The 7,147-nt window shown below is 40.9% G+C and overlaps 1 pseudogene; it reads right to left on the bottom strand.

Annotated features, from left to right (window-relative positions):
- On the bottom strand, positions 1-5,000 carry LOC102845330 (annotated as a pseudogene).
- Positions 5,001-7,147: the final 2,147 nt, after the last annotated feature.

The following is a 7,147-nucleotide window of genomic DNA, read 5'->3' as shown; positions in this document are numbered from 1 at the left end:
TCAGCCTTTGAGGGAAGACATCCCAGCTCGCACAGTCTCATTGACCCAAAGGATGTTGATAGCAATCACAGGGCAAGGGTGGACAGCTGTTTCTTTTCTTTCTTTTTTTTTTAATTGAGTTTAAAAAAAGTGTATATCTGCATTTCATATAATCATTTATGAATTTCACTTCTAGATATCATTATACCAAACAATGCAGAAAGAGACATTGCATCTAATAATGTCTAAAACCGTGTTCTTAATGGTAAACAATGTTATGCAGTCTTTTCAGAGACTTGGGAAATTCTAAAGATATGTGATGTCACTTTCTGGTTTTACATACTGTATGTGAAAATTACAGGAGAGACTTTGGGACAAAGAACACCCAGAAAAGGACATAGGTTTCTGGGCCACCAAACTACAGGAAAGTTTCTAGAATTTATTTCAATTACAGTAATGTTTTGCTCCTTAGAGCTGAAAGCAGCTTGAAATAGTAGCCCTAATTTTATTGCAGGTATGTAAAGATTCTTTGAAGATCTCAAACTAAAAAATGGGTGAGGTTACCTGAGGGGGAAAAAATACCTCTCTGAAACAGACTTACTGACTTCATTTTATCAGCTCTTCCAAACTGCAGGCCAGTATTGGGAAAATCTCTCCAAATGTCTAGGTCAGGTAATCAGGAAGCATTAATCATGTAACATTCTTAAAGCAAAATTTCAGGGCCTCACCCTTGAAATGTGAGTTTAAGATGTTTTTCATACTTATAAAAAAAATTCAAAAGAGCAACCAATGATGTACGAGTAACAGCTACAGAGACCATAAGGCAGCCAAAAAAAAAATGCCTTAGGGAAGGGAAGTTAAGAGTACCTACAATTAACCTTGTTTTAAAAGTTGTATCTAAGAGAGAGGAAGCTTCTCCACCCCATCTACCCACAAGGTACGGCTGGCTTGCCTTGAAGGGCACCGTGATTAACTAGAAGAATCTTACAACATACACTCTAGGTCTACAACTGACTATTTTCAATGCATGCGGGACAGTTTTACCCTTTGAAAATATGGCTACTTCAGCACGAAGCAATACCAGGTCCTTAATACATTGTCCATCCTCTCCCACCTTTTACATGGAGCTGGAAAATGATAGGTTAGGGATAGAACAATGTGAACTTTGTTGTTGTAATTGATCAGTCATTAAATGATCATCAGCTAACAGTCACTAAATGTACACATTAAGGAAATTATATATAGAACACTGCAAAAATACAGTAAGACTGAAGTTTGCCTATTTCTGCTCAGGAAGTCCTTTTATTCCCAAGTGTCATAATATTTTCCTTTCTGCTCCAAAATTTACTATTACTGTTTATCCTCCTGTTGATCTTCCTTTTTTTCCCCCAGTGCCAGAACTTCCAGAGCCTCTTCTCTCAGATGCCATCTTTTTGTATGTCTTGTCAAAGAGCTTCAAAGATACCTGCTGAAGGGAGGGTGCTGCCTGCCTTATGTTTTCTCCTGTTTCACTGTTGGTTTTTTTGAGCCAGGAGCTCTCATTTTAGAAATCTTTTAGCTTGTTGAACTCATCAACAGGCAATTAGTCCTTGAATTCTTCCATCTTGGTTTCTTTGTCACGAATAATTCTTTCAGCCATGTTAACGGCCTCAACGCATCCCTTCTTTCATCAGAGGATATTTCTCTGCATTTTAAACCATATTCTCAATATCATCTTTACTTAATCCACCAGAAGACTAGATCACGATCTGTTGCTCACATCCAATGCCCTTATCTTTGGCAGAAACATGTACAATTCCTTTGGCATCAATGCCAAATGTAACTTCAATTTGAGGGACTCCATGAGGGGCTGGGGGAATCCCAATCAAAGTAAATTGACCACAAGTTATGTCCAGCCATCTCTCTCTCACCTTGGCATACTTTAATCTCCACTTGTGTCTGTCCATCAACAACTGTAGAAAATACCTGGCTCTTCTTGGTTGGAATAGTGGTGTTCCAGTTAATAAATTTAGTAAAGACACCACCCAAAGTCTCAATACCCAGAGAAAGGGGAGTGACATCCAAGAGCAACACATCAGTGACATCACCAGCCAACACGCCTCCCTGAATGGCAGCTCTAATGGCCACAGACTCATCAGGATTAACAGCTTTGCTTGGGGCTCGCCATAAAAAAAGATCCTGCACAATCTGGTGTATCTTGGGAATCCTAGTCATACTACCAACAAGAATGACTTCCCCTATAACACTTTTACTGACTTCAGCATCTTGCATAGCTTTTAGGCATGGGGCAATAGTACTCCTGATTACGTAAGTAAGTGGCAATCCCCTCAAACTGAGCACGGGTCAATTTCAGGTGCAAATGCTTCAGTCCAGAAGCATTCATTGTAGGATAGGGCAAGTTGATGTCAGCCTGCACAGATGAGGAGAATTCACGCTTGGCCTTCTCAGTGGCTTCCCACACCCTCTGAAGGGCTGTGTTGTCTTTTGTCAAATCAACCCCTGGCTATCTCTTGAATTCTTTTTCAATATGTTATAACAAGGCCTGGTCAAAGTCATCTCCACCTAAGAAAGTGTCTCCATTGGTTGATTTCACCTCAAATACCCCTTTCTGAATTTCCGAGATAGAAATATCAAAAGTTACACCATCTAAACCATATACAGCAATGGTTTTATCTTCTGACTTGTCTAGACCATAGGCCAGAGCAGCAGCTGCGGATTTATAATTACCCAGAGCACATTTAATGGTCTGTGTCTGAGAGTCATTGAAATAAGCTGGGACTGTGATCACAGCATCTTTTTTTTTTTTCTGCATGCTCCAGGTAATTTTCTGCAGTCTCCTTCATCTTCATCAACACAAATACTCCAATCTGACTTGGAGAATACCGTTTTCCATGCACTACAAACCAGGCATCACCATTGGAAGAACTGACCATTTTGAAGGGAATGTTTTTAGTGTCTTTCTGTACTTCAGGGTCATCATATCCACGGCCAGTTAGATGCTTAGAGGCATAGAATGTGTTGTTTGGGTTTGTCACAGCCTGTCGCTTTGCTGGCATGCCAAGAAGTCGTTCACCATCTGCTGTAAAGGCCACAACTGAGGAGGTGGTCCTAGCACCTTCAGCCTTCTCCTGCACTTTTGCTTGTTTACCTTCCATAACTGCCACACAGGAGTTGGTAGTACCCCAATCAATACCAACAACTGCTTCCTTGATTGCTTCTGATACATAATCCTGCCATGAAACAATTCTAAAAGCATCCTGACTAAGGCCTTTCCAGCTATCCGGGAGACTGTGGCGCTGACCAGACCAACGGCGGTGGCTAGGCGGGCGTTTATCACCGCGGTTATACGGTGGGGCTGAGCAGCTGTTTCTTCATGCAGAGGTTATCCTACACAGCTGCTTCTGCTGCTACCATGGGTCTCACCTGTGTGCAACACCCACAAGATGACTAGATCCTGAATGTTCTACTTGAACTTTGACTAGTGTTTCCTGAAGGTCTAAACCAGAATTCTGAGCAAGAACTTTGGGAATAATGAGAAATGCGTCAGCAAACGCCTGTACGCCAAGCTGAGCCCTGCCCTTGACAGCTGCACTAGAGCTCCTGTCATTGCCACTTCATGGCACCAGCCCCTGGACTACACAGCCATCACTGGTTGCGTTCTTGACGGCCCTCCAGCTGTCTCTGACGGCATCGTTGATCGGAATGATTGTGTGTTTGGTCCTTTGATCAGTAGTGCTACTGAACTAGGGTTGTTCTGTTTCTCGATGAAAGTGAACTTCTTCCTCAAGGTGTACTGATAGACGAGGCCTGCGTACCTCAAGCGTCAGGATTCAGGTCGTCTGAAGAATTGAGAGCCACCTCACCACAGGCAAGCCTCAACCACTCCCTATTTGTCCGCTTAGCCCTGCGCAGAGCTACTGTGCCTTCTTTTGCAAGAGCACCCATGGAAAAGGGAGTACTGGTGGCCTAGTGGCAAGAAGCTGCACTGCAATCCCAAAGGCTCGTGGTTCGAGGCCACAGCAGAAGGATGGGCAATCTCCTCCTGTGTGATTACCATCTCTGAAAACCTTCTGGGAGGTCAGCTATGGGTCAATTCCTACTGTAAGGTACACAACAACATATCCAAGGAATAGGGATCCAAGGAATAGGGATCAATACTCTTGTGATTAATAACAAGAAATCCTTTCTTTGAATCACCACAGACTTTCTTTTTCAGGTTTATGATTTTTTAAACTGTCATCTATATGAATTTTCTTTGCGCTTTTACAAGTTTTTCTCACTCTTCTGCGCTCTTGTAGAAGTTAGAGTTCACGTCTGTTTTTTTCATATCCCAATGACACATTGCACTCTCATCTTCATATCACGATGCCATGCTCTCTGCTCCAAAACAAGCCCTCAGATTAAGTTTGTAGCTGTTTCAGATTGATGTTTCATCTTCATGATTTCAACCATGAAAAGGTCAATAGGTTCATCTTGTTTCTTAATGACCAAAATGGAGTCAACAACAACCTCTGTTAATATATCAGTGAGTTCAACGTGAACATTAGGGTGCAGGAATGTTCTGGACACATCTGTAAGTGTCTATCCATCTTTTTGTTTACTTTGATTTGTTCCAAAACCTGAAGTGCCTCTTCTTTGGCCGCTTCAAATCCTTTATTATTATTGTAGGATGCAAGCCTCCAGAAATGTAGAGGTCCGCCTGTTTCATCAGCTCGCCGATGATCAGAACGTTGGAAGCTGTGTAATCCTGCCGTCATTTATGTCTTCCTGGGCTGTGGCTACCTCTGCTATCAAGGAGGCTGACGGATATTGAATTTGCATTTCATGAAGCAGCACGTTACCATCTTTAGTAAGCTTCATGTCTCCTGCACCAGAAAACAGCATCTTCATGAGACATTTGGCCCAGGCTGGTTCACAGCACATCCTGCAGGCCCCATGCTGATGTTCACTCCCCCCACCCCCCGTGCTTCCTGAGCTTGAACCACTTCGGCCTTGGGGTTCAGAGTCTTCATGGTCAGCATGATAGGCCCAATAGAAACAGAGGATTAAACCTGGCAGGTAGAAACCCCAGGGCCTGGGAAACTAGCTGGCAGGCAAACTGACTTTTTTCCCTTTCTTTCTATTTAGTACTTCGCTTCAAACGTGAAAAGAGAGACTTTAATAAATATATTTTGTTAAATCGAAGCTCTTTAGTTACTAAGACAAATTATTAGATATTATTATTACGGGGGAAAAGAGTGGACAATCAGTAAGTAGTTCAGGAATGGAAATATTTAACTTAGTAGCTATCATATATTGAGAATTTGGAAAAAGCTGTTGCAAGTATATATACAGTCTTGGCCTAGTGGTAAGGAGTTGTGCTCCCAACCTAAAAGTATAAAGTTCAGAGCTACCAGCTGCTCTATGGGAGAACTACAGGAAATCTCTTGCATGATTTACAGCCTCTTAAAACTGGCTCAAGGTTCTTCTGTGAGTCAGTTCTGACTTTATGGCGTACAACAACAATGCCACACAACATCCAAAATCAACTCCAAGAATACCTGTGCAAGATTTATGTTTATAAAGAAAGTACAAAATACACATTTGAAATATATATTTCCTCTCCATCTGGAGAACAATAGAGGAGAAAATTGTTTAATACAGAAAATAAAAATTGGAAGATAGTGAAGAACACCTTGTCCTTTCAGAAAGTTCTGTAAAACTATAATAAATAAAATAACTTTGGATAATCACAGAAGATGCTAAAAGATCCTAAAAGGAAGAGCTCAGACTTTGGTATACATAGGAATGACAACATGATAAAGAAAGAATTTCAAATATGGGAGCAGTCCAGTCCAGTTAATGAATGAGGCTGAGAATAATATTTGGAAATAAAAGAAATTAAGAGCCCTACTTTAGGGCTGGGAAACTTCACCTCTCTTACTTGGGATATATTGTTAGAAGAATCCAGTCTTTGAAGAAGGATATCATGCTTGGAGAGGTGAAGGGTCAGCATAAGAGAGGAAGACCCATAAGATGGATTGACAGAGTGATCATAGGCAATAGACTCTTGTGGGTTGGAGACGGTGAGGATGGCACAGGATAGGCCAGGTTTCGGATCTGTTGTTCATGAGCTACAGTTGACTCAACAGCACGTAACAATTACAACTTCCAAGTCACATATATACATTTTTTTCTTATATACTAGTGATAAGATTGATTACTAAATGAGAAATCTGTGCTGAAGGTAGACAAAAAAATCAGAAACGTGTTTTATAATCTCAGGAGAAAGAGACCTTTTCTAAGCTAGAAGTAAAACTCGAAACACAGTGAACAAAATGAACACACATAATGATAAAAAAATCATTAAAAAATCGTAAAATAAATTGGACGATGAGTACTAGCATGGAAGAAAAATATTTGCAACATAGAAAATAAAACTCACAGCCATCAAGTTGATTCTGACTTACAGCAATCCTTTAATGGATTTCTGAAGCTATAAATTTTAACGGAAGGAGATTCTTCATCTTGCCCTCTCACAGGAGCTGATGGATTCAAGCCATTAGAGAGGCCCACAGCCTTTGGTTAGCAGTGCAAATCACTACAGACTATGTCACCAGAGCTCTTTACACAGATTATAGACAAAGGATTCAAATTAAAAAGATAAGTAACCCAATACATAAATTGGTAATCTATTTAAACAGATACCCTATAAAAGATTAAATACTTAAATCTATTATTGTTGTACTCACTTTGATAGCATATATATTAACACTGGAATGATGCAGAGAAGATTAGTATGGTCCAGTTATTGTTTTTGTTGTTGGGGGGTTGCACACTAACCCCAAGGCTGTGCTTCTCTGGGGGCTCGAATCCACCATCAGCTCCTTGAGAGGGAGATGGACAATCACTCTCCATGAGAGTCAAAGCTTTGCAAACCCACTGGAGGGTGAACTATGAGTGAATACTGACTCTATGGAAAAGAGAAACAGAGATTGCTATTACTATTGTCAATTGACCCCAACTTTTGGAGACCCAGAGTTTGGACTTCTAGTTCCAGGCACAAAGGAACAAAACACTGCAAACTCCCGTGATTGCTGCCCAACCCCCATGGTTACTGCAGATTAGGTAATTTTCACTGGTTGATTTTTTAGAAGTAGATTACCAAGTCTTTCTTTCTAGCCCATTT

The sequence above is a fragment of the Elephantulus edwardii genome, unplaced genomic scaffold, assembly GCF_000299155.1.
Source record: "Elephantulus edwardii isolate Elephantulus edwardi_28Jun2011 unplaced genomic scaffold, EleEdw1.0 scaffold00124, whole genome shotgun sequence".
Classification (NCBI taxonomy): domain Eukaryota; kingdom Metazoa; phylum Chordata; class Mammalia; order Macroscelidea; family Macroscelididae; genus Elephantulus; species Elephantulus edwardii.
The sequence above is the reverse complement of the archived record's forward strand: the minus strand, read 5'-3'. Positions and strand labels throughout refer to the sequence as shown.